The following is a 27,588-nucleotide window of genomic DNA, read 5'->3' on the forward strand; positions in this document are numbered from 1 at the left end:
ACCTAATGTTAAGCACAGGACTTGCGGTACCATACTATTTTATTGTGACTGGCAGTCAACGGCTCGAAGAAACCATTCCGAGGTATTCACTGCCAATCACAATCAGTGACGGCACTAACAAATCTCACCTTTATCCTATCATCTTTTTCCACTCTTCTTAAAAGAACCAAATTTTATTTGCATTTCAGTCTCAAATTATTTGTTATTTTAAGAAGTATTTTGTCAAACTTAGTAGATAAAAACAAAAACAACAAAAAATATGGCAAACAAGAACTGTAATATACACGAGTATGACCTGTTTTAAAAGTCAGGTAACAGATATTTACGTTTGTAATAAATAAATAATAAATACCTAAAGAAACCTCTAGACTCTTTCCTCTCTCTTCCTCGCCAAACGAAGACTAGGGGTGTTGCAACATAATACTAGTGTGACGTCACCTAAGAGTGACTAACATTTTGCCCAGCATGCTGACTTACCTGTTGCTCACCTAATTCTCCCAAATAGCCCCCGAAATGGCTACTGAGTTGCCTACACCTATCCATCAATCATCCAGAGATCTTTGTCAATAAAGGCATACACCCTCACTCCACGAAACACTTCCAGCTACTAAGAACCACATACTGTATGAGTCTGCTAGACTGTGAATTAAGTAAACATCTCTCTCTTCGTGGATTGTTTATTTCACCAAAAGTTAGCCGACTTCAAAGTACTGCTCGTTACATAACGACGCTATATAGTCGTAACATTTAGGCCTTCCACACACACGGAGAAACTGAAAAGGAACCCAACTGGCAGGCGATCTACTTTGGCAACTTTTTGCTGACCAGCTGGCAATGCAGTTCTGCACACAGAACAATTCAGAAATGAGAAAGTAAATTTTCGGTATGCAAGCGTGTGGGAGAGGGAAGTAATGTTTGTCATACCTGAGCACCTTTTGGTTACACTCGGTACGTCGAACACAGATTCAAACTCACAAGAAGATACGGTTCTATGTTATTATTACACACGAATAAAAACGTAAAATTCTGGATTCATCCACACAGATGTATAAACTGTAAGCTGTATGTAGCAGCCAAGGATCTGTAACAGATAGTTTCGAACTTAATAGTTTTTTTATAAAACAAATAAACAGTGCTACAGTGATTAGGCGCAGTTAACTTTTTCAGCCATAACACATTACTTTTATGCTGAAAATCCAGCTATCTTGTGATTTATATACGCGAAATTGTGGTGATTGTGCTTTGTGCTCGTTAAATCATTTGTACGTAAACATCACTGTATTTACAGATATGATATAGGCTGCTGGTTACACGTGCAAAGTTACATTTATATAGGCGAGTTATTGGTCCACCTAGGGCTGGTAATGAGAGCTGAATTTGCTTGCTCCGCTGGGTACGAGTCAACAGGGCAAGGACACCGTGCGGCAACTCCAGGTGAGCTCAGGTGCAGAGACAAGGAGTGCATGACCAGAAAAAGATACATCCTGGTGCACGGAATTCTGACGCTGAAGAGGACAGACAATGCTTAAATGAATGGTGGAGTTTCAGGCCAGCTGAAAGATGGATTTTTACAGCTCTTTCAGAATCTGTAATAATTCATAGTCACAACAATATTTCCAATATCCTTAAAACGGTAGAAGTTAATATTTCGCAGTGAATAAACATTTTCACAATGAACCTCTGAATTAACAACTTTTAAACGCTTCATACGATTGGAACATACAATATCTCAGATGACAGCACTGCACAATCGCTGTCATCCCTGAATGCCACATATCTGTATATATTTTATTTCTTGATTGATTACTTTTTATATCTTTTCATTATGCAAATGTTTGTCACAACACCGTATCCTCTATAACACTGAACAACATATTTGAAGTGAAAGTGTGTAAATTGCATGATTTGAGTTAGCTATTTTTATTTCAGTATAAAATGATACAAAATCATCTTCATAAATATTTAGCTCTAGTTATTTAAAAAAGATGTAATCTACATTTTTGTATAAGTAACACACCAACTAAACACGCATTCATGTTCCAAGATTTAGCATAATTAATTTTAAGTGAATAATTACTTGAATTATATTATGTGTTATGTGCTGATAAATTTCAGTGCCATTCTGGAAGTACAAAAGTCAAATAATAAGAAAAAAATGGAGATAATGTTACATAAATGAAAACATTTTATAGGTCTACTTTGTACCAGAACTATGTAAAACACAAAAGAAAATATATAAATGAACTGGTCACAAATGAATATGAAGATTTACAAATGTTAAATGTCCATGTGTACAGTATATACAATTAGATATTTCGTTCAGAGATAATTTCAGAAGATGACCGTTTACGCTTGACTTGACATTTATACACATACTCGGGAACAACAGTCCAGCAGTAATCTACTAAAATAGTAGGGCCTCACTTTCCGGCATACCTTTTCTCAAATGTGACAATATGTTGATGAAATCGCTCCCCAAGTTCATCGCTTACTGCACCACAATCTTTGGGGTAGAAGTCAAGATGACTATATAAGAAATGCATTTTCAATGACATGTTACAACCAGGTTTTTCGTAAGAGGACAACATGTTATCTACAATCTCCTTGTAATTTATTGCTCGTTTGTTCCATAAGAACTGTGAACAGACTGCCTTAAAATATCCCTATGCATGTTTCTCATCAACATTGTATGATTCCATCGAAAGTATGGTCTCCAAAAACCTCTCGAATCTGTGCGCCTACAAAGATGCCCTCCTTTACTTTGGCATCACTTAAGTAAGGGAATTTTTGCCTCAAGTACTTCAACGTGTCATCATATTTTTTCATTCCCGTAACAAAGTTTTCATGAGACCCAACTTGATGTGCAAGTGCGGGAGCAGAATCATTTCAGAGTCTCCTAGAGGTTCACTCTTAATGTTCTTTAAACCTGGTTGAAGAGATTTTCTGGTGGGCCATTCATGTTTACTGTAATGAGATGCACAAGCTCAGCTGTCCCATTCACAGAGAAAGCACCAATATACACTCCTGGAAATTGAAATAAGAACACCGTGAATTCATTGTCCCAGGAAGGGGAAACTTTATTGACACATTCCTGGGGTCAGAAACATCACATGATCACACTGACAGAACCACAGGCACATAGACACAGGCAACAGAGCATGCACAATGTCGGCACTAGTACAGTGTATATCCACCTTTCGCAGCAATGCAGGCTGCTATTCTCCCATGCAGACGATCGTAGAGATGCTGGATGTAGTCCTGTGGAACGGCTCGCCATGCCATTTCCACCTGGCGCCTCAGTTGGACCAGCGTTCGTGCTGGACGTGCAGACCGCGTGAGACGACGCTTCATCCAGTCCCAAACATGCTCAATGGGGGACAGATCCGGAGATCTTGCTGGCCAGGGTAGTTGACTTACACCTTCTAGAGCACGTTGGGTGGCACGGGATACATGCGGACGTGCATTGTCCTGTTGGAACAGCAAGTTCCCTTGCCGGTCTAGGAATGGTAGAACGATGGGTTCTATGACGGTTTGGATGTACCGTGCACTATTCAGTGTCCCCTCGACGATCACCAGAGGTGTACGGCCAGCGTAGGAGATCGCTCCCCACACCATGATGCCGGGTGTTGGCCGTGTGTGCCTCGGTCGTATGCAGTCCTGATTGTGACGCTCACCTGAAGGCGCCAAACACGCATACGACCATCATTGGCACCAAGGCAGAAGCGACTCTCATAGCTGAAGACGTCTCCATTCGTCCATTCACGCCTGTCGCGACACCACTGGAGGCGGGCTGCACGATGTTGGGGCGTGAGCGGAAGACGGCCTAACGGTGTGCGGGACCGTAGCCCAGCTTCATGGAGACGGTTGCGAATGGTCCTCGCCGATACCCCAGGAGCAACAGTGTCCCTCATTTGCTGGGAAGTGGCGGTGCGGTCCCCTACGGCACTGCGTAGGATCCTACGGTCTTGGCGTGCATCCGTGCGTCGCTGCGGTCCGGTCCCAGGTCGATGGGCACGTGCACCTTCCGCCGACCACTGGCGACAACATCGATGTACTGTGGAGACCTCACGCCCCACGTGTTGAGGAATTGGGCGGTACGTCCACCCGGCCTCCGGCATGCCCACTATACGCCCTCGCTCAAAGTCCGTCAACTGCACATACGGTTCACGTCCACGCTGTCGCGGCATGCTACCAGTGTTAAAGACTGCGATGGAGCTCCGTATGCCACGGCAAACTGGCTGACACTGACGGCGGCGGTGCACAAATGCTGCGCAGCTACCGCCATTCGACGGCCAACACCGCGGTTCCTGGTGTGTCCGCTGTGCCGTGCGTGTGATCATTGCTTGTACAGCCCTCTCGCAGTGTCCGGAGCAAGTATGGTGGGTCTGACACACCGGTGTCAATGTGTTCTTTTTTCCATTTCCAGGAGTGTATAATATACCGTAACTGCGCACCTAATAGTAGTGCTGCCACTTTCAAGGCATCACTAATCTGCCATTGTCAGTCATTATACTTGATGTCGTCTAATAAAATTTTCATGTTTTGGTATGACTCTTTCATGCGCACACTGTGCCCAACTGGAATAGGAGAAAGCTCATTACCAATATGTAAAAGCACTGCTTTCAAGCTTAACTTTGACTAATCAATAAAGAGTTTCACCTCATCAGGGTCATAATTAATTCTGAGAGCCTTCATTATACCATTTATGTCTACACATGCCACAAGACTATCTTGCATGTTAGAAAATGAGTGAATTGTCGATATCTTCTGCGGTAGAATGAAACATTTACATTGCTTTCAAGAACATTGCGCTGTTGCGATCTTAATGCTAAAATCTCAGCCTTAGATTTAGAGAGCTCCAAATCTCTAATGAGATCACTTAATTCATTGTGAGGCAATTTTTGTGGATCATCAGTTGATGATATGTTTGTAAGAAACTCTGGACCTTGTGATGAACATGGTTCAGGACATTCAGAATCCCCATCAGAAATAATCTATTACTCTGTCAGTGGTTCAGGTATTGGCAATCCTTTCCCATGTAGAACTGGACGTTTTGCAGATGGAATGTTAGGACAGATCACTGTCCGCTTCTTCTTCTTAGATCTTGCCTTCTTGATAAGAGGAACCATACAAAAGTAGCAGTCGCTGACATGGTTAATTGCCTCACGCCAGATCATAGACACTGCAAAGGGCGCTGAACGTCCTTTCCAATGCATCCAGTTCCTGAGCTTGCTGGTACAAGTGTTGCAGATCACATGTGGAGCCCAGTGTTTGTCCTGATCACCTATTTTGCACCCAAAATAACAACTGTAAGCTTTTTTAATCACTGAAGTTATTTGCTGTTTTTGTGAAGGAAATGTCAAATCTCCACACACATAGCAAAATGTGTCAGCACTGTTAACACAAACTCGTGACATTTTTGTTCACTTCAATAGCAGCCAACTTGAACAACTGGTAGTTAATCTGAAAACAAATGTGCAAAAATTATTACATGCATTAATAAAGTCACTAAAGTCGAAGTGGAGGGAGGCAAAAAGATCACTAAAATTGATATCAAAATTTTTATATTTGAAACCAAGAACAAGAATGTAATCCATTGTTCGTAGTTACTATGACTCCTTCATCAATACAGAAATGTTGTTGTTGTTGTGTTCTTCAGTCCTGAGACTGGTTTAATGCAGCTCTCCATGCTACCCTATCCTGTGCAAGCTGCTTCATCTAGCGGTACTTACTACAACCTACATCCTTCTGAATCTGCTTATTGTATTCATTCTTGGTCTCCCTCTACGATTTTTACCCTCCAAGCTGCCCTCCAATGCTAAATTTGTGATCGCTTGGTGTCTCAGAACATGTCCTACTAACCGCTCCCTTCTTCTAGTCACGTTGCGCCACAAAATCCTCTTTTCCCCACTTCTATTCAATACTTCATCATTAGCTATGTGATCTACCCATCTAATCTTCAGCATTCTTCTGTAGCACCACATTTCGAAAGCTTCTATTCTCTTCTTGTCCAAACTGTTTATCATCCATGTTTCACTTCCATACATAGCTACACTCCATACAAATACTTTCAGAAACGACTTCCTGACACTTAAATCTATATTCGATGTTAACAAACTTCTCTTTTTCAAAAACATTTTCCTTGCCATTGCCAATCTACATTTTATATCCTCTCTACTTCGACCATCATCAGTTATTTTGCTCCCCAAATAGCAAAACTCCTTTACTACTTTGTCTCATTTCCTAATCTAATTCCCTCAGCATCACCCGACTTAATTCGACTACATTCCATTATCCACGTTTTGCTTTTGTTGATGTTCATCTTATATCCTCCTTTCAAGACACTGTCCATTCCGATCAATTGCTCCTCCAAGTCCTTTGCTGTCTCTGACAGAATTACAATGTCATCTGCGAACCTCAAAGTTTTTATTTCTTCTCCATGGATTTTAATACCTACTCCGAATTTTTCTTTTGTTTCCTTTACTGCTTTCTCAATATACAGATTGAATAACATCGGGGAGAGGCTACAACCCTGTCTCACTCCCTTCCCAACCACTGCTTCCCTTTCATGCCCCTCGACTCTTATAACTGCCATCTGGTTTCTGTACAAATTGTAAATAGTCTTTCGCTCCCTGTATTTTACTCCTGCCACCTTTAGAATTTGAAAGAGAGTACTTCAGTCAACATTGTCAAAAGCTTTCTCTAAGTCTTCAAATGCTAGAAACGTAGGTTTGCCTTTCCTTAATCTTTCTTCTAAGATAAGTCGTAAGGTCAGTATTGCCTCACGTGTTCCAATATTTCTACGGAATCCAAACTGATCATCCCCGAGGTCAGCTTCTACCAGTTTTTCCATTCGTCTGTAAAGAATTTGTGTTAGTATTTTGCAGCTGTGACTTATTAACGCGAAAAAACTCATAAAGCGAGATAATTTCGACATTCATAAAAAAAATGGTTGCCATAATAGTGGTTTTAGGAAGTGTAAGGCAAAGCGGCACTAAAAGGGGTCACAGCAGCAGCCTAGAGATTTGAAAGCACTAAACAACAGAACGTATGCAATAACGATTTTTTTTCAAAATTTGTTACGAAATATTTACAGTTTTAAAGGGAGGCACAGCTGTGAACAAGATAAGTTGTAAGAAATTACACTAGGCTGTTCTTAACAGTAAATTAAGTAGCAAGCATCCGTTACGCTTTTTGGACGTAAATGAGATACGTTGTGACGAACAAAAGATACCAATCTTCAGCTGTAATGGATCTGAACTCTTATTGAAGAGGACCGTGGCTCACATTCTTGTCCAGCAAGGAGATTTAGGTTTCCCATGATTTCCTTAAACTGCTTGACCCAAATGCCGATGTATTTCCTTGGAAAGGATGTACTCGATTACCTTCCTCATCATTCCGTAATTCGAGTTGTACCCCGACTTCAGTCACCTCATTCTTGGTAGAGCGTTCGACCTTAATATATCTTTTGTAAAACAGACGACACTCATTCGATTAACTTATACCTAATGTTTTACCATCTGTTCAAAAAGTTTCACTTCTAGCAATTGGAGATGCTAAGCGACATTGTTATATAACTCATGTTGATAATATACCGTAAAATAACGAGGAAAATTTCATTTAACTGATGAGACATGATCCCTGTCCTCGAGTGGAAGAATACTGTGAAAGCTCCGCTTCATTAGTTGGAGGCCGTTTAAGAAATTTTCCTCGGTGGCATAGGATTCCTACATTGCAACTAGGCAGCAACAAATGAGCATGTAGATCCTTGGTTGAGGCGCTAGTCACGTATTCTGAAGTAGATGGATTTGGCTTGCAGTTTGCCATGAACGCCATTAGACTCCTTCAACAAACTGCAGTCGATTTCGTCTCCGCTATTGTCCAGCTGAGCGTTTCTGTCACCTCTAACGATCTTGAGGTCCGAACTACCTTTACCTTTGTTTTTCGTCGCTGCAGTTATTAGCTCAGGACCGTTGCTAGGCCCTTTGCCGCCCTAGGAGAGAACTGAAAAATGACGTTCCTCTTTTTTACTACCATTGGTCTCCCAAATATTCACCGACCTCGTCCCTCCTCCACCACCACCTACATTCAACAATACAACGATGCAAATCTTCAATTATACTTTTACCCATTAAACTAAGGTGACCAGACCTTCTCATTTTCTGGGGTTAGTCTTCAATGTTCATGCTTTGTCCTCAGTTATTTACAAGTGTTTGAAAATAACACATGTCCTCAATTTCTTAATTTTTTTCCTTAAGTTTTGAGGTCTTTTAATTTTTCCTCTTTTTCATTTTTTCTCCTCATTTACTCCATTTTTTTGGCTGTTTGATTTCAAATTATTCTTTCCGCCTTTAGTCGCCCTTAAAATTATGGCTAATAGTAGAAACGGCCCTGTTCTAGCCACATTTGTATTAACATCATATCCCCAGACATCATTAATTCTCTAAAACAGCTGTACGAGAGTGGAGTGATAACTGCAGTTAAAATGATTGCAAATAGAGTAAATTGGCAGAAACAGAAATTTATCATTCTAAATACCCTACATTAAGCTCAATGAATTTAATTGTATTATATACCAAATTTTTATTCTCTTAGAAAAGAAATTTGGTTGAAAAACTGCATAATGCAATTTCACAACACTTATCACTTATTCAGTCCACGTAAAACTGATGTCAGATATAACCAGAAACAGTTTCAATGATGAATCACTTTATCAACGCAACCGGTTTCAGTTGTAACAAGTGGTCATCAGGCTCGACGCGTTTATTTTACATAAGTGGCAGTGTATGCTTATAATCTTATTCAGTGTCGATTATAATATCCAAAACACAACAACATGTTGCAGAAAATATAATATTATGTACCTGGTGGAACAGCTACGAATTGCTTCTCCGAAGTTTGTCCATCACAGCTGACATTTATGGCAACAGTTGAGACGTCTTACAACGCAGTCCAAACGATCAGGAAGAATGCGTCAAGTGATGCTATTCCACGGCAACGACCGCCCACATTCTGCTAGGTCGACGAAAAACATTATACAGGAGTTGGGTTGGAAAGTCATTCCGCACCCATCTTATTCACCTGATCTTCCACCCTCAGATTTTCACCTTTTCCGCTCTTTATCGAACAATCTTCAAGGAATTACCTTTCCGGATGAAGATGTACTCCAAACACGGCTCTACGAGCTCTTTGCCTCAAAACCAAGTGGTTCCTACAGTTGCGGACTCGAAACTTATCCCAGCGATGGCAGACTGTCGTAAACAGTGAAGGACGATATACTGGTTCAAATGGCTCTGAGCACTATGGGACTTAACATCTATGGTCATCAGTCCCCTAGAACTTAGAACTACTTTAACCTAACTAACCTAAGGACATCACACAACACCCAGTCATCACGAGGCAGAGAAAATCCCTGACCCCGTCGGGAATCGAACTCGGGAACGACGATATACTGTTGACGGCTTAAGTCTCTGTTACTTTTATCTGTTGCGTTTATTGAATTGACGGAAAAACGCGATGCGCCAACCCAATATTTCACAATATAAATATATTTTTCTCATAGCCATTTTTGATTTTAGGAAAGAAAAGAACAGGATTAAGAGGCGGGGAATGGCGGCGGTGGGCGCTATACGGCCTGACAAAACAGTGAAGCATCCAGAAGAAATGGTCGGATGTCAATGTGACATCGTGCACGTACACATTTCGGAGAAGACTGCTGCAATTCCAGCAGTCCAGCTTAGATTCACCTTCAGAAACTTGCTGATCAGTGCCCCAAAGTGCGAATAGATGAATCGTGGTCATTTTCAACATCCTCCATAGTTAGATTGGTAGTGTATTTCCTTTCCTCTGCTTTGTTTCTTTGTACTCTGGAACTTTGATCTCTGGGCCACTTTCATTTGTCCCATCTTGTAGAACGGCCATGACAGTGTACTAATGTTGTTCGCGTACAGTGATGTTGCCAGTTGTATTCTCGTATGGTACGTACAGAGCTTGAATTGCGTCGGATGTTGAGTGGTTACTGAAAACGACATAGATATCCCACGGACTAGTTTGAGACAGCATTATCAGCATCTGACAAACTTGGAAAGACCTCACTCAATCTGGCTCTCCATTTTGCCAGCTGGGTAAATCGCACAACACCTACATTTGTTGGTCATTCGGATGAGACAGTGAGCCGATGTTGGATGGCACGGCAACATGAGGACAGGGTTACCCGTCGTCAGGGTTCCGGTAGACAACATCTGGTTACCATGTGCTGCACCAAACACATCTGCGCCAACCATCCGATGGTTCCGCAAGCCAGTAAATAAGAGGACGAAAGTGCTGATCAAATCTTATATTCCCTCAGCTGTTACTTGCGACCTTTACTAATAATCACGTCGTGCCTCCGTTTTGAGCAAAAAAGCAGAAACAACACATCATTAGTGGTCTGTCTATTAATGATATTGTTACACCGTGCAATACTACACTGGATCTGTGGTACGTTTTAGAAGGCGACAGGCGACTCTCAGTTACCGCCCTGATAGCAACCACTTTAACTAGTAATCCTTCCTCTTGACTACCTGTCCCATGCATCTGCTACACTGATGTTGCCCTTTAACTGTGTTTGTTGTTGATAGCCTGCAGTAGAGGTTATCGCAGCTGTCAGAATCTAACTGCACTTGAATGCTGCAATAGTATTAATGAAGTGGTGCCCCTGTCATTACTTTTGTCAATTCTTTGTGGGTGATTAATATATCAACACAGCATTTATATTATACAAAAATTATGGCATAAGATTATTGGTAAAAATCGGACAAAAATACATGTTAAGCATAATTATAGAAATAAAACATGATAAAATGACAGCACAGACACGCAACGAACCGTTAGCAATCCTGTATGGTGGCTGGTTGCCAAAGACTAAGGTTTGTCTGACTGAACTGTTTACTCAGGCTAAAAATATGGATAACGCAATCTGAAATTAACTAACACTGAATAGAAACTGATAGATTTATTCTGTGCACAAGTTATAGTACGTTGGAGCAGAGATATTTTTTGCCCTAATAAGCTGGAGATGCAATACAACACCCCTTTTCTCGACATGCGTCGCTGTCTCAGATGACGGTTATGGTTCAAATAGCTCTAAGCACTATAGGACTTAACATCTGAGGTCATCAGTCCCCTAGAACTTAGAACTACTTAGGCCTAACTAACCTAAGTACACCACACACACATCCATGCCCGAGGCAGGATTCTAACCGGCGACCATTGCAGCAGCGCAGTTCCGGACTGAAGTGCCTAGAACCGCTCGGCCACAGCGGCCGGCTTGACGGTCGTGGTTGAAGAGCTTGCAGAGCTTGCGGGCTCCAAATATTCAAAATTACGACTGGCTAGCTGTTAGACGGACTGTAATTACTCTCTAAGGGAGCCCTGAAATCTCCGCAGATTCCAGCGTGTGACACTCTCGTTTGCTGGTCATATACCGTGGACCAATCTAATTCACTTATACGGTGGTGCACACAAGGGGAGCAAATATCAGTGCTGTCACGAATAAGATTGCCCTCAGCGTAACGTATTGTCCGAGATGACTGAGGTCTAAACTGGCGGAACTAAGTCCTCGCCACAGTCTCCCTAGTCAAGGCCAGAGTTAGGGCGAAGTCATGCACAGGGCAAGCGTCCCTAATGTAGACCACTCATAACCCTAATTCACCAGAATCCTCTTCAGACCGGAGTCTGAATCGAAAGACCCACTCCAACGCTGAGTCTAAATCAGAAGATCAAATTTCTCCTCCCCTCACTTCCCAGTAAACCTCGGTAAATTCCACAAAAGCACTCTCGCATCTGCCTCCACAAGGGTACCATGCCAGTCACAAGACTTCATGAGCTCCACTTCTCTCCTCCAACTCGTCTGCTCTACGCATCGCCAGTCTAATCAAACAATATTCTTCTCTTTTCAGGACAAGCAGCCAATCCCTGACTCGCAACATCCTCTCGCAGAGAGGAGGAGACGTTGTGTTCCCAGCTAGGTTTTTTTTCGATTGCCGTCTTAGGCAATGTGTTGTTTTGAGTTTCCATATAGCTCTAAACTGAATAACACATAAGAATCATGGGGATCTTTATTTGGATCGCCTGAACGTTACCGTGTGCCCGACCAGGGGCTCTCGCTAAACTAAGAAATGGTTCTGAGCACTATGGGACTTAATATATGATGTCATCAGTCCCCTAGAACTTAGAACTACTTAAACCTAACTAACTTAAGGACATGACACACATCCGTGCCCGAAGCACGATTCGAACCTGCGACGTAGCGGTCGTGCGGTTCCAGACTGAAGCGCCTAGAACCGCTCGGCCACTTCGGCCGGCTCGACCGGAAGTTGGAAACATTGTAAAACAAGACCCATCCAAATGACTTCCTTAGATTGCTCGGTAGTCCATATTTTATAGCTTTGGCTTTGGAATTTCTGGCCGCCCTCAAATTACCTGCTTGTGAAGCTCCCTTAGTGTTGTTTTGGTGCTGACAGCGTCCGCGCGGCCGATATTCAATTATGCAGTGACTTTTACAAGTGCTGTCCTCTTATTTTACACTCAACTAAGAGAAGTGCTTTTGTGTCCTAAAGATCATTTCAGAGCCACCATAAATGCTGCATTCCTTCAAAAACTGTTTTGAAGGCTTGAGGTGTCCCAAAAAACTCTGCAGACTGAGGGACGACACTGCCTCAAGGCTCCCTCGAAAGCTTCCGGTCCACAGTGAACATGTAAACTTGTGGAGTTTTATGGCCACCATCCCTGTTCACAAAGAGCGTTTAAGACGCTGTCGTAACATGCTCGCTGGGTGATCTAGATTTATCTCACGCCCCCAGCACCTGCTGTGGCGACAGACAACTAAGAGAAGGGTCTAGATAAGCCGTTTTCCGGCTCTTCGACCGAACGCATTGTCTGCACACTGTGGGAGAAATTTTTGAACCCAGCATTATAGCCCCAGTAAGTCCCTTTCTTTAATATCTAATCGTGGCCTCCAAGCCCTAAACGTCAACTTCAAGATTTGCTGTTAAATGAGCAAACTGCCAGCTTGTTCTCAACTCCAGAAAAATAATATTCTTAGGAGAGGCACCATAAAGACGCTGCATACATTAACAATGTACACATTTCCATCAGTGCCTGCTCATGCTGATAACTTCCTGTTGCCGCGCAAATACGTCTTGGGTGAAAAACCGACTTTAAATTGTATCCTTGAATAAGGACAATAGTGAGAGAGTGACTCGTCCTCTCTCAACCATTTCAGAGTTCTGAATAAAATTACCTCAGTTGAGAATCACTTTAAAATGTACAAACGTATGATGTGAGACGTCAGATACTTATATGCTTAGTGGCAGACACAAACTTCTACACCAAAAACAGTTACTAAGTCTTATTACATTTCAGTTCCAGATGAGCTCTCGAAATCAACAAATTAAAACGCCGTAACTTGCAACAGCGCTTTTGTTGTCGTCTAACATTATTTCACAAACAATAATAGTAATAATAATTTTCCGTGTGGGCGTTTATTTTTCTTTCTTTATTTCTTCCTTTATTCGAGGCCGGCGCCGCTACTGTATGATTTCCGCTCGCCAATATACTTTGTTCAGCACGTCGCAGGTAGTTCTCACGAAGGCGTCCCCCTTCCTCTCACACACTGAAATACAAGAACAATAGGCTTACCAACAAATATTACGGTACAGTAAATCTAGTGCTGACATTATACCACTCTTCATTCTGTATGTGAGATAGTGCGACTCATAGTCATGTGATTTGCTTTCGTTTTTTTTTTCTTTTCGTTTTTTGGGCCACGACCAAGTGGTAGTACAGAACAACTCATAGCCAACAGCCCGCGAAAAAGAGAGACCGGCTTCGAGCCGCAATCAGGTGCACAGTTTTGCCCTGTTGGGGATGTCCATTGCAAAGAATACTTCCGTATAAAGAAAACACCGCCATTCTGGCCACAGATGTACCAATCACACCTTATCGACCACCGTCTCACCATAAGCAAAAAAAAAAAAAAGTGAAACTGGAAGGTGTTCAAAAAACGTATCCCAGGGTCTCACAGGAGATAGTATTGGTCAAAATTACAAAAAAGCCCTTTGAACCTATGTCCGGAAACAACTATTAAAATATGGGCCATTGTACTTGTGTTTAGAATGATCAGTACTTAGTAAAGGCTGTGTTCCTGTGGCGTTAGTGGGTCGTTTCTGATTGTCGATCCTGTGTACTTAGTCCTTTGACTGTGATGTTGTCAGACATAGCACTTACAATATTCACGTATGAAACTTCGCAGTCTGTTTGTTAAATTGCGGATTAATGCTAGTCCAGCACCAATTTACGCTTCTACGAATGATGGACTCAACTCTTCATCATTGATGAAACCAAATGTTAGTAACACGAGACGAGCGTGTGCAATGAATATTGCTGGCACGCAAGAATAAGAAAATTACAATTAGATCTGTCTGTTGTGGACAAGAACTTGCCCATTTTTAATGGTTTCCATAGCCAAGGAAAACTTGCAGGACAAGTAAAGGGTTTTGGAATTTTAGCCAAGTCTGCGTACAATAGCAGTTTATTTTAGTTGTATATTTCATGAAGCTGATAAAAAATTGACAGAGAGCAAAGTATCTGAATATTAAATTTATTGACCAAGAATGACGCTAACACTGTGGGAGATACCAAAACTCATCTGAAACACAGCATAGTGAATAAAACACCAAGATCATCTGCGCAATTCACGAATTCGGAGGTAAGGAATCCAAAATTGTTGCTACAATAAATCAAATCGGCAACACGGAGTTGCGTATTAAGGCGGCCACACAAGTAACCTTATGCCTGATGAGCATGCAGGCACAAGCATGGTTGCCCAAAAATGCTTGATCGTATGTAGGACAAATTAGTGCAAGCATCAGCACTGCACATTCAACTTGATGCATGATCGAGTTTCGATTGTACATGCTTGCGCGAACGTTCAAGTTCATACACGTTTGAGCAAACGTACGAAAAGTACAGCAACTTGTGCAAGGATTCGTCAGTGACTTACATTTTTTTTTGGTCCTGTTAGATTACGTTCTGTACAAAGGTTGTACTGTAATTACGACAAATTAAAGCATCACATGGAGAAGAAGAGAAGAATGGCAGTAATACCGTGAGACAGTTTCCATGCGAACAGTTAATATGGTAATTAAATATTCAGTTCTGTAAGCACTCCTTACTAAAGATATCACGTTTCCCCCTTAGTTTTCTCACAATGCAAGCAAAAAGAATGCCAAAGTCAGCCAATCGTCGCCTGATCTCGACATTTTCTTGTAAACAAATTGCTGCTTGTAGAAACATGCTTGATTCGTGTGGAGGCATGAGGAAATTGTGCACATTTGTGGGAGCACGCCTGCGAACGGCCATTTTCTCAAGAACAGCAAAGTGTGCCGAACAGCACCAGACGGCCGCCAGGACGCGATCCCTCCAAATTATCTCACCAGACATGTGCCAGCCGCCAACTGATGCTAACTACCTTGCTCCTTCCCAACGTCCTCTCTCAGAAAAACTCTAGATGGAGGAGACGACTCTATGCTCTTGCCAATGTGACGGGCGAGATTTGCAGTCTGTAATTAGTATGGATAAAAGAATTGTTCACGCAACAGTGAGCATAAAAAAGGTTGGTTTATGCTTTCAGCAACTCTATTTCGTCATATAGGTGTTTTAGGATCATTTTCTATCTATCGAATGACTAGTTATTCCATATATGGCATACGAGTCCTTGACCTAGTTGCGAGTAATTCCTTAGCTGGAGCAACCTGCTGTACCATTTCTGATATTTCCCACATGGTGTGATACGGCTCCATTTGAATTTTTACGTTGCTCGCACACCACAGAATCACTAACCTTCTGACGCCAACATAGCTTCAAAGCAGTACTTACGTAACGGCTAATGTAGGTGCATTCACTTTTCGCTGCTATTCTGCGGTTATTTTAGCGAAAATACTGGATCTGTGTGCTTGGAAAGGTACCATTGCGCCCTCCACGAGGGAGAAGTGTGTCACCAGGAAAGTCTCTATGACCTCTTTTGTCGGCAGAAGGCAGTCTGTGAATCTCGTTAGGCGAAGAGCGCGTCCTCTGGGGATTCAAGTAGTTTTCTCGGAAGCCAGGTGGCGACCTTCTTTGCGGCTTTTGAAAGCAGAGCCGGCGCCTACACTCCCTGTGTTCAATGAACTCTGCGGCTACCTTACAGTCCACAGAGAATGATTCAGCCTTACGTTTTGCTTTTCTGCGTGAAACTCAAAGAGAAAGACACCGCAGCACCATCCGACCAGCATAAAAGAGTCACATACGTTCAGTACAAAAATTTGGTTCAGTCAATTGAAATCGTCTCGCTCTAGAGAGTGTTCATGGTGCTGAGAATCCGTGAAGACAGTGCTTCTGACTGGTGCCACCACCATGTTTAAAAATATGCGTCTTTCAAGCAAAAGGATGGAAGTTACGCGAGCTTCCCGCAGATTTTTCATGAATTACGATCCGGAGACGAAGTGACACTCAACTGACTGGTGTCACTCGTCTTCCTTGCCGCCCTGACAAATATCAAGGAGATGTTGATCGCCCTTTTCACCAGCGAGGGCTTGATCGATCATCAATTTCTACCCAAGGGTGAAATTGTCAATGCGGGAGTTTACGAGGGAGTTGGCTTCTCCAATACGTCAGGTGGGTTCGGCCAGCTCTGTACCCCAGTGGACAGTATAATTTCCGCTCAGTGCAAGATTTCTTCAGCTCCTTCCTTATGCATCAGATTCGATGGCAGACTTCTTTATGTCTCCCCGCCTTAAATTGAGATGAATGAAGACAGGAAACCAAACAGGATACTACGATGGATATCATCCCAGAGGAAGGAAAGGGATCGTCCACGTCGCAGCTGGCAAAATGATGTGGCGAAGGCAATGTAAGCAAAGAACATGAACGTCGAGAAAAGTCAAGACAGAATATGGCGACTGGGGGGCGAAAAAACGGCGCTCGTCGTAGGTAATCCACAAGACGGAGAAGATTAATGAACACTTTCTTTCTTCCGTTTCTTTTGCGATTTTTCCTGCAGTGTTTCGCACGCTTTATAGTGTCGCTCAACAACAAGTGAACACTTTCTTAAAATATTGCTCTTAAGATATCGGTGTACGAAGCTAGTGCGGATTCTTCCATCAAGAACCGTTTTACACAATAAAGACCCTGCGATCATTCCCAGCCCTCTGCGAGTGTGGAAGGGACACTTTCAAAAATTTTCCTTCTTCAGAACTTCTTCTTTCTCACTTCATTTTATTTATCATTTTATAGTAGGATTTGTACCCAAAGTGCTCGATTTGCTGCAAGTACTGCAGTCTCTGTCCTCCCTACAAATTTTACTCTCTACAGCTCCTTATAGTACCAGGGAAGTTATTCCATGCTGTCTTGACACAGGTGCTATCACATGTCTGCTCTTCGTGTAGGCGTTTTCCATATTTCTTTTCTCGCTGATTCAGCAGAGAACTTTCTCGTTTCTTATCAGTCCGCCTAATTTTTAACATCTTTGTGTGACACTATATCTCAAACACTTCGATTCTCTTATTTTCCGGTTTTCCCTGAGTCCATGATGCACATACGTACAATGCTTTGATCTAAACATAAAATGTAAGACAGATACTAGCAGAGCACTTTTTGTGAGGAATGCCTTTTCTGGGGGTGCTAGTCCGCTCGTTATGCCCTCTTGTTTCGTCCGTCTTGTGTAATTTTGCTTTCGAGACAGCAGAATCCTTTCGCTCTATTTCATGGCCTCCAGCATTGGCGTTAAGATTATCGTTAATTTCCTGATTTCTTCAGCCTTGTAGCTGAATGGTGCCGGCACGATAGCTCAGCGCGCACAGTCAGATGGTCCGCCCCGAACAAATTCAGCGGACAGTATAGAACAAAAAGTAGCTCAGCGTCTTCGGTCAAAGGGCTGCTCGCCCTCTGTAATAAAAAACTGATTAAAGGAATCAACGATCAACTTGAAAGGATGTCTTGTGACGTCCGCTCAGACCAAAAGCAACAAACAATACCGAACAAATAAAAAAAAAAAGTGGTCAGCGCGACAGAATGTCAGTCCTAAGGGCCGGGTTGGATTCCCGGCTGGGTCGGAGATTTTCTCCGCTCAGGGACTGGGTGTTGTGTTGTCCTAATCATCATTTCATCCCCATCGACGCACAAGTCGCCGAAGTGGCATCAAATAGAGAGACTTGCACCCGGCGAACGGTGTACCCGACGGGAGCTCCTAGTCACACGACACATTTTTTTTACTTCAGCCTTTTTTCGGTCGACTGTCAGACCGTATTCTACTCTCATTAGACTGTTGGCTCCATTCAAAAACGTCATCTAATTCTTTCTCACTTTCGCTGAGGCTAACAGTGTAAGTAGCGAATCATACCATTCATATCTTTTCTCCTTCAATTTCAACCCTACGATTGAACCTTGTTTTTATTTCTATCACGGGGACAGGTTGATCGATATGGGATAAAATCTGCGCTCATGTCGTCTCCCCATTTTTAATCCGATCACTGACCTTGAGGTCTTCCATTCTCGCTTGGTGCTTGTACATGTTGTATGCTTCTCATCTTCCCGTTTAGTTTGCACGTGTTTTGCTGAGAATTTTTCATTGCCGAACGCTTTTTCTACGTCGACAAATGTTATGAAAGTGTCTTGATATTTTGTAAGACTTGTTTCCATCATCAGTCGCAGTGTCAGAACTGCCTCTCTGGTGTCTTCACCTTTTCTAAACCAACTAATCATTATCTAACTCAAACTCAATTTTCTTCCGAATTGCGAATATCAGTTTCGCACGTTATATTCTAATCATAACACTATTCCTTCCACACACATCATCAAAAGGACTCATCGCATATTTTCTTAAGATGAGCTCCCTGGCGCCTTATGTTAACCGCTAGGAGATTGTTTTTTCCAGGGTTCATACGATTCCTATGAAAAACGAGCATACAGAAGGGCAACCGAAACAAATCATCACAAGTTTCGACAAGCCTTTATACAACTGGATCCCAAACTTCTCGGCAGTTATTACACCACCGGTTCAGTCGTCCACTTACAAAATCTAAAACTGACGTTTGCGTTTTACCTAACAATTTTGTGAATTTTAACAGCACAAAATTAACAATTAAATCGTTTTCTTTGTCTGGCCTTCTGGTTACGAAACTCGTGCACTTGTAAGGGTTTAGTTTGTGTCGAATTATGAACGTAATTAGTTTTTACGTAACGTTTACAAAAGCCGTTTTTCCTTTCATTAACCTCACTGTCACGTTTATATTAATCATGTTAACAAAACACCCGACTGTAGCGGTGGCGTAATAACTCAGTGAATGGAGACCAAAAAATCTCGAATATGTAAAATAATTCGACTAGTCGCAAACTGTTGTACAGTGGCAAGAGAGAATGCCATGAAAAACGAGCTAAGATTCTGGCTCAATGAGGGGGTGGAGGTGGGGTGTGAGAGTGGAGGTGAGAGTGCGTTTGAAGGTCACTTTTGTACGTTTTTCTCGAATAATAACACCTAGTGAAAACATAATGTAGTACAAAACTAAACTACGCCAAATTTTCTACAAATAAGGTACTATTTAGTTATCCTACATGACTAATAGTTCGTCCGTAGAGAGGTAGAGAATATGAAAATCTCGCTTGACGCGTGTGCGCTGTAGCTTAGGTGGTTGTTTTTAGTCCAATTTGAGGCTCATTCCCGACGTGATGCATCACAAGTGCCCTGTATTCACCTCGACTTTCTGTACTCAATTATCGCTTAGATCATATATACATATTCGTATAAATAAACAATAGCTAACACTTGGTTTAAGAATCATGAAAGAAGGTTGTATACATGGAAGAACCCTGGAGATACTAAAAGGTATCAGATAGATTATATAATGGTAAGACAGAGATTTAGGAACCAGGTTTTAAATTTTAAGACATTTCCAGGGGCAGATGTGGACTCTGACCACAATCTATTGGTTATGACCTGTAGATTAAAACTGAAGAAACTGCAAAAAGGTGGGAATTTAAGGAGATGGGACCTGGATAAACTGAAAGAACTAGAGGTTGTACAGAGTTTCAGGGAGATCATAATCGTACAATTGTCAGGAATGGGGGAAAGAAATACAGTAGAAGAAGAATGGGTAGCTATGACGGATGAAGTAGTGAAGGCAGCAGAGGATCAAGTAGGTAAAAAGACAAGGGCTAGTAGAAATCCTTGGGTAACAGAAGAAATATTGAAATTACTTGATGAAAGGAGAAAATATAAAAATGCAATAAATGAAGCAGGCAAAAAGGAATACAAACGTCTCAAAAATGAGATCGACAGGAAGTGCAAAATGGCTAAGCAGGGATGGCTAGAGGACAAATATAAGGATGTAGAGGCACATCTCACTAGGGGTCAGATAGATACTGCCTAAAGGAAAATTAAAGACACCTTTGGAGAAAAGAGAACCACTTGTATGAGGATCAAGGGCTCAGATGGAAACCCTGTTCTAAGCAAAGAAGGGAAAGCAGAAAGGTGGAAGGAGTATATAGAGGGTCTATACAAGGGCGATGTACTTGAGGACAATATTATGGAAATGGAAAAGGATGTAGATGAAGATGAAATGAGAGATACGATACTGCGTGAAGAGTTTGACAGAGCACTGAAAGACCTGAGTCGAAACAAGGCCCCCGGAGTAGACAACATTCTATTGGAACTACTGACGGCCTTGGGAGAGCCAGTCCTGACAAAACTCTACCATCTGGTGAGCAAGATGTATGAAACAGGCAAAATACCCTCAGACTTCAAGAAGAATATAATAATTCCAATCCCAAAGAAAGCAGGTATTGACAGATGTGAAAATTACAGAACTATCAGGTTAATAAGCCATAGCTGCAAAATATTAACACGAATTCTCTACAGACGAATGGAAAAACTGGTAGAAGCCGACCTCGGGGAAGATCAGTTTGGATTCCGTAGAAATACTGATCCTACGACTTATTAGATTAAGGAAAGGCAAACCTACGTTTCTAGCATTTGTAGACTTAGAGAAAGATTTTGACTATGTTGACTGGAATACTCTCTTTCAAATTCTAAAGGTGGCAGGGGTAAAACACAGAGAGCGAAAGGCTATTTACAATTTGTACAGAAACCAGACGGCAGTCATAAGAGTCGAGGGACATGAAAGAGAAGCAGCTGTTGGGAAGGGAGTGAGACAGGGTTGTAGCCTCTCCCCTATGTTATTCAATCTGTATATTGAGCAAGCAGTAAATGAAACAAAAGAAAAATTCGGAGTAGGTATTAAAATCCATGGAGAAGAAATAAAATCTTTGAGGTTCGCCGATGACATTGTAATTCTGTCAGAGACAGCAAAGGACTTGGAAGAGCAGTTGAATGGAATGGACAGTGTCTTGAGAGGAGTATATAAGATGAACATCAACAAAAGCAAAACGAGGGTAATGGAATGTAGTCGACTTAAGTCGGGTGATGCTGAGGGAATTAGATTAGGAAATGAGACACTTAAAGTAGTAAGGGAGTTTTGCTATTTGGGGAGCAAAATAACTGATGATGGTCGAAGTAGAGAGGATATAAAATGTAGACTGACAATGGCAAGGAAAGCGTTTCTGAAGAAGAGAAATTTGTTAACATCGAGTATAGATTTAAGTGTCAGGAAGTCTTTTCTGAAAGTATTTGTATGGAGTGTAGCCATGTATGGAAGTGAAACATGGACGATAAATAGTTTAGACAAGAAGAGAATAGAAGCTTTCGAAATGTGGTGCTACAGAAGAATGCCGAAGATTGGATGGGTAGATCACATAACTAATGAGGAGGTATTGAATAGGATTGAGGAGAAGATAAGTTTGTGGCACAACTTGACTAGAAGAAGAGATCGGTTGGTAGGACATGTTCTGAGGCATCAAGGTATCACCAATTTAGTATTGAAGGGCAGCGTGGAGGGTGAAAATCGTAGAGGGAGACCAAGAGATGAATACACTAAGCAGATTCAGAAGGATGTAGGTTGCAGTAGGTACTGGGAGATGAAGAAGCTTGCACAGGATAGAGTAACATGGAGAGCTGCATCAAACCAGTCTCGGGACTGAAGACCACAACAACAACAACATAAATAAACAGCAAACCGGTTGATTTCTGCTGGGAACCGCAGGGCACACAAAATCTGGAAAATGTTTAAGAACACATGTAGTCTGAACAATAGCAGAATCTAATGTCAACTAGTTGCTGATCTACGTAATGTACATGTATGCATTTAGAGACAGTAAAAGAAAAAAAATCATCGAAGATGCCACAAATGAGCTGAAACGTTTTGTAAACAATATAAAACAAAAACAGTACTCTTTCAACGCAGCAGGTCTTCTTTAATTCATTGTCATTTTTGGATGATAGCACACATTTTCCTACAGTGATTCGATGATGTTTCTTTTGGGTGAAGAGTATTTTGTATCCGAAAAGGAACTCTATTCAAAGACGTTAATAACTTTGGTGTTTTACTGAAAAATGTTTAAATATGTATGTTAATGGAGGAATTAATATAATTATTGAGGGGCAGTGGTGCTAATTTTTAGATATTTACTGTCATATTTGTCACTTCCAGTCTTAAATCGGCAAGTTACACAGATGACATTGTGTTTCTTTTCTTTGTTAATAAATTGCTGACTACGCTAAATCCTCTTTTGGCAGGAATATAACAATCTGAATGTATGAAAAAGTTCTTTGCTTCAGCCCATAAGATGGATTTAATACTGCAATTTGCCTTTGACACCAATATTCTTGATATGGAACGGTTATGTTAAAGACATCTTGAAATCTGTTTGTAAGGACTGCTTACTTCTTCGTTACTGTTGTCACCTAAACTAAATGTTATTGGTTTGGTGGAGTTTGTGCAAACCCATATTAAATTTCTTATTTGGAAATAAAAAACTGTTTCTGCTCCAAATATTGGTGAAAACATTATTAATCAACCTTGACAACATACACCAATTACAAAAAGTTTTGATTTTTCTATAGTAGCGTTCTTTTCTTAAAGTTCTGAGAAGTTCTATATTTTTCAGCCATAATTTTCACATTGTCAAAAATAAGAGAAATAGTAAGTGTGGTATCGGTACACTTATACTGTTCTAATTTTGGTAGTTTTGTATGTTCCCTTGCATGTAATATCTGGAGCAAACAACGTTCATTCCATGTCTATTTCGTTATTCAAACACCAAACAACGTTCATTTAAGGGTCTTTTCCGTCGTTGAAATAGCTTTCACACAATGTGTTCTAAGCAGATACTGGGATGTAGAATATACTATCATGCACCTGCTGTGCAATTAAGTATTTTTAGAGGCGGTTTTATTGGAATTTGTGTTACATTTTCTTTTCAGTCTCAGCTGAAGATTTAGAAGAAAATTCATTACATCGTATAATGTTCCCATCATCACGCCTATTCTGCGATGTTAACGGCTGAAAACTACTGAACTACAGAGCTGGAAATAATCACCCTATTTTATATTACAATATCAACGTAACATATTTGTGAAAACAGAGAGATGTCACAACTGAGTTGGGATTTGATAAAATCCAACAACAGGAAACTTGTCCGTCTTCCTCCACAAACGAAGTTAGACTGATGTTAACTACAGTAATGCCACCTACAGCTTGCAGAAGTAAACTGCCGAAGTGTTAAGTAAAAATTACGCGTCAGATCCTTCTGTCTGCGAGTTATCTACACCATGCACTGTCTCTCGCATCCACGTTTCCATGTCCTATGTTACCAGTCCACTTCTTGCATGGCTCTGTCCTACATAGCATGCGTTACTCCGTCGTTCCAGTGTAGCTGGTGTCTTTTTCTGTGTCGTGGAGGTCTCCAGTGTCATATTTTGGCTCATATTTTCTCTGGCATTCTTCTAAGTTGTCCACACTATGTCCGTTTTCAGCTACGTCTACAATATCCTTGGTAACTCCAATCTCACAGCAGTTCATTTCTCATTTTGTCTCTTCTTGTTTCTTCACAACTTCGTCTCCAAGACTCCGTTTCTATTTCCTTCAGTTTCTTCTCATTGATCCTGGAAACTTCCCACATTTCACCACAATTTTACAGAGCAATGCTTTCAACTGTAGCTTTGTATATACTGCTTCTGAAATTTTTTGGCAAATTTTTATTCCAAATAATTAAGTGTATTGCTGAATCGGGGCCGGCCGGGGTGGCCGAGCGGTTCTAGGCGCTACAGTCTGCAAACGCGAGACCGCTACGGTCGCAGGTTCGAATCCTGCCTCGGGCATGGATGTGTGTGATGTCCTTAGGTTCGTTAGGCTTAAGTAGTTCTAAGTTCTAGGGGAATGATGACCTCAGTAGTTAAGTCCCATAGTGGTCAGAGCCATTTGAACCATTTCTTTGCTGAATCGTATCTTTCCGTTTCCTATTGTGTGCTTCATTGCCTCGTTGCTTCCACCTTTTTCCGAAACGATTGTCCCTAAATATTTATATGATCTACTACACTTTACTATAGCTCCATCGGCCTTAACAAGATCCCTTCCTACACCTCAATCTTTGTAAAGTCTATTTTTACACCTTCTACTCATATTCTTCTTTAAGCTTTCTTAACATGCACCACTGGAGAAAAAAATCGCTATTGCAAGAAGGACTTGTGAGACCAAACGATAGTTGGTAGGCGCGTTTCTACAAGAGAAAGATGATGTCTATTCAGATTTCGCGCCAGTCGTATGAGTGGCGGTAGTAGCGCGACTATGAGGCTGCAAATCAAATTTGCCTTAAATACACACTGTAACGGTCGTGATCTGTAACGGTCGTGATCTGTAACGGTTGTGATCTGTAACGGTTGTGATCTGTAACAGTCGTGATCTGTAACAGTCGTGATCTGTAACAGTTGTGATCTGTAACGGTTGTGATCTGTAACGGTCGTGATCTGTAACGGTCGTGATCTGTAACGGTTGTGATCTGTAACGGTCGTGATCTGTAACGGTTGTGATCTGTAACGGTTGTGATCTGTAACGGTTGTGATCGAATTTGAAAGAGGTCGTGTACGAGAAAATGGATATTGCTTCTTGGATATTGCAGAAAGAGTTGCCAAGAATGTAGCCATTATACATGATTGCTGGCAGCGGTGGTCGCGAGAATGTACGGTCGCAAGATGACCGGACTCCGAACGGCCACGTACACTACCGAGAGGAAAGAACATCGTGTTCTGCGTGTAGCTCTGGCGCGTTGTACTGCATCTGCAGCAGCAATTTGAGCAGCAGTTGTAACCACTGTGACACAACAAACTGTTACACATCAGTTACTTCAAGGACATCCCCGAGCTGGACGCCCTGTAGCGTACATTCAACTGAACTCAAACCACCACCATTTGTGATTTCAGTGGTGTCAAACTAGAGCTCATTCATTGGAGGGCAGGGCAGAGGTCGCTTGTGTTTTCTGATAAAAGCTGTTTCTGCCTCGGTGCCAGTGATGGCCGTGTGTTTATTAGAAAGTGGCCAGTTGAGCGCGTGTAACCAACCTGTCTGTGTGCTTGACACGCTTCATCTATACCTGGAGTTATGGCCTGAGTTGCGATTTCGTATGTCAGCAGGAGCACTCTCGTGGTTATCATTCACACCGTGACTGCAAAACCGTACGTCAATCTGGCGATTCGACCTGTTGTACTGCGATTCATGAATAGCATTCCAGGGTGTGTTTTCCAACAGGATAACGCTCGTCCACATACCACTGTTGTAACCTAACACGCTCCACAGAGTGTCGATACATTGCCCTGGCCTACTGGGATATCATCGGACGACGACTGCCGTGTAGTCCTCAACTACCATTAACTATCCCTGCATTGGCTGAGCAAGTCCAACAAGCATGGAACTCCATCTCACAAACTGACATCCGGAACCTGTACAACACAATGCATGCACGTTTACTTGCTCGTTTTCAATATTCCGGCGGTTATACCGGTTACCAATGTGCCAGCATTTAACGTTTGCAATGGCTTATGGCGCCTTGTAACTAACCTGTTATATTGCAATATTAGATAATAATGTCGCGTGACGAGGGCCTCCCGTCGGGTAGACCGCTCGCCTGTTGCAAGTCTTTCGATCTGACGCCACTTCGGCGACTTGCGCGTCGATGGAGATGGAATGATGATGATTAGGACAGCACAACACCCAGTCCCTCAGGGGAGAAAATCTCCGACCCAGCCGGGAATCGAACCGGGCCCTTAGGATTGACAGTCTGTCGCGCTGACCATTCAGCTACCGGGGGCCGACTATTGCAATATTGATCACTTAAGTTGATTACTTAGGCAATGCGATCCTGAAATTTCATTGCTCTATATTAATTATTTTTTGGTATTGCGATTTTTTCCCTCAGTGCATAGTACACACCTGCTCGTGCCGAGCGTTGTGGCCGAGCGGTTCTAGACGCTTCAGTTTGGAACTGCGCGACCGCTTCGGCCGCAGGTTCGAATCCTGCCTCGGGCATGGACGTGTGTGATGTCCTTAGGTTAGTTAGGTTTAAGTAGTTCTAAGTTCCAGGGGACTAATGACCTCAGATGTTAAGTCCCATAGCGTTCGAAGCCATTTTTTTTTTTTTGACCTATTCGTCTGCGAAATTTAGGAAGAACAGAGTAAAAATGGTTCAAATGGCTCTGAGCACTATGGGACTTAACATTTATGGTCATCAGTCCCCTAGATCTTAGAACTACTTAAACCTAACTAACGTAAGGACACCACACAACACCCAGCCATCACGAGGCAGAGAAAATCCCTGACCCCGCCGGGAATCGAACCCGGGAACCCGGGCGTGGGAAGCGAGAACGCTACCGCACGACCACGAGATGCGGGCAAGAACAGAGTATCCTCACCTATTGCAATTCCCATGTTTTGCACGGTAAGCGCTAAGTGGCTTCCTTGTCTCAATCTTTGTTAACCCTAAGTTTCTGTGATAATAACTTGCCAACTTTATTTAACTCAGCAGATATTATTTTGACATGCACGCAAAAATAGTCGCTTTTGATATGACCATTGTAAACTCGTACCCACCTACTTGCCCTAGATGAGTAATGTCCCCTCAGATCTATTCAACACTCATGAGGAATGTCCCCTCGGATCTGTTCAACACCCATAGGTGGCGTTATCGCCCCCGTTGGGAACCGCTGCTGTAGACGAAGATGTTCTCTCGTTGCCGTCGCGTAATGCGGACGGCAGGTGACGCAAGCGGAGAGCGGCCCTCGGTGTGACGCAACAGGCGGCGACCTCTGCGTGACTCAGCCTGGGAACGAATCCGTACAAGGGGCAGCCCGCGCCCCGCTGCCGGTTGCCGGCTGGCCTGCTGCCCTCGGGATCGATCTGGCGAGCTTCTGGAAGCGCCACGTCAGCCGAAGCTGCCCAGCAACAGCTGCCGGTGTGTCGTCAGCCGGCGTGGCCGCGGCGGGGCACCGCTGCCGTGACGGGCTGACAGTGCAGGGGTTGCGGCCAAGGCCGATGCGGCTGGCTTCCTTCCTTGTAATACAGTCGGGGCGCCTACACTCCACGAGGAAATGTGGTGGGCAACACGGCTTCCTCTCCCGCAGACGTTTCG

The sequence above is a fragment of the Schistocerca gregaria genome, chromosome 1, assembly GCF_023897955.1.
Source record: "Schistocerca gregaria isolate iqSchGreg1 chromosome 1, iqSchGreg1.2, whole genome shotgun sequence".
NCBI lineage: Eukaryota > Metazoa > Arthropoda > Insecta > Orthoptera > Acrididae > Schistocerca > Schistocerca gregaria.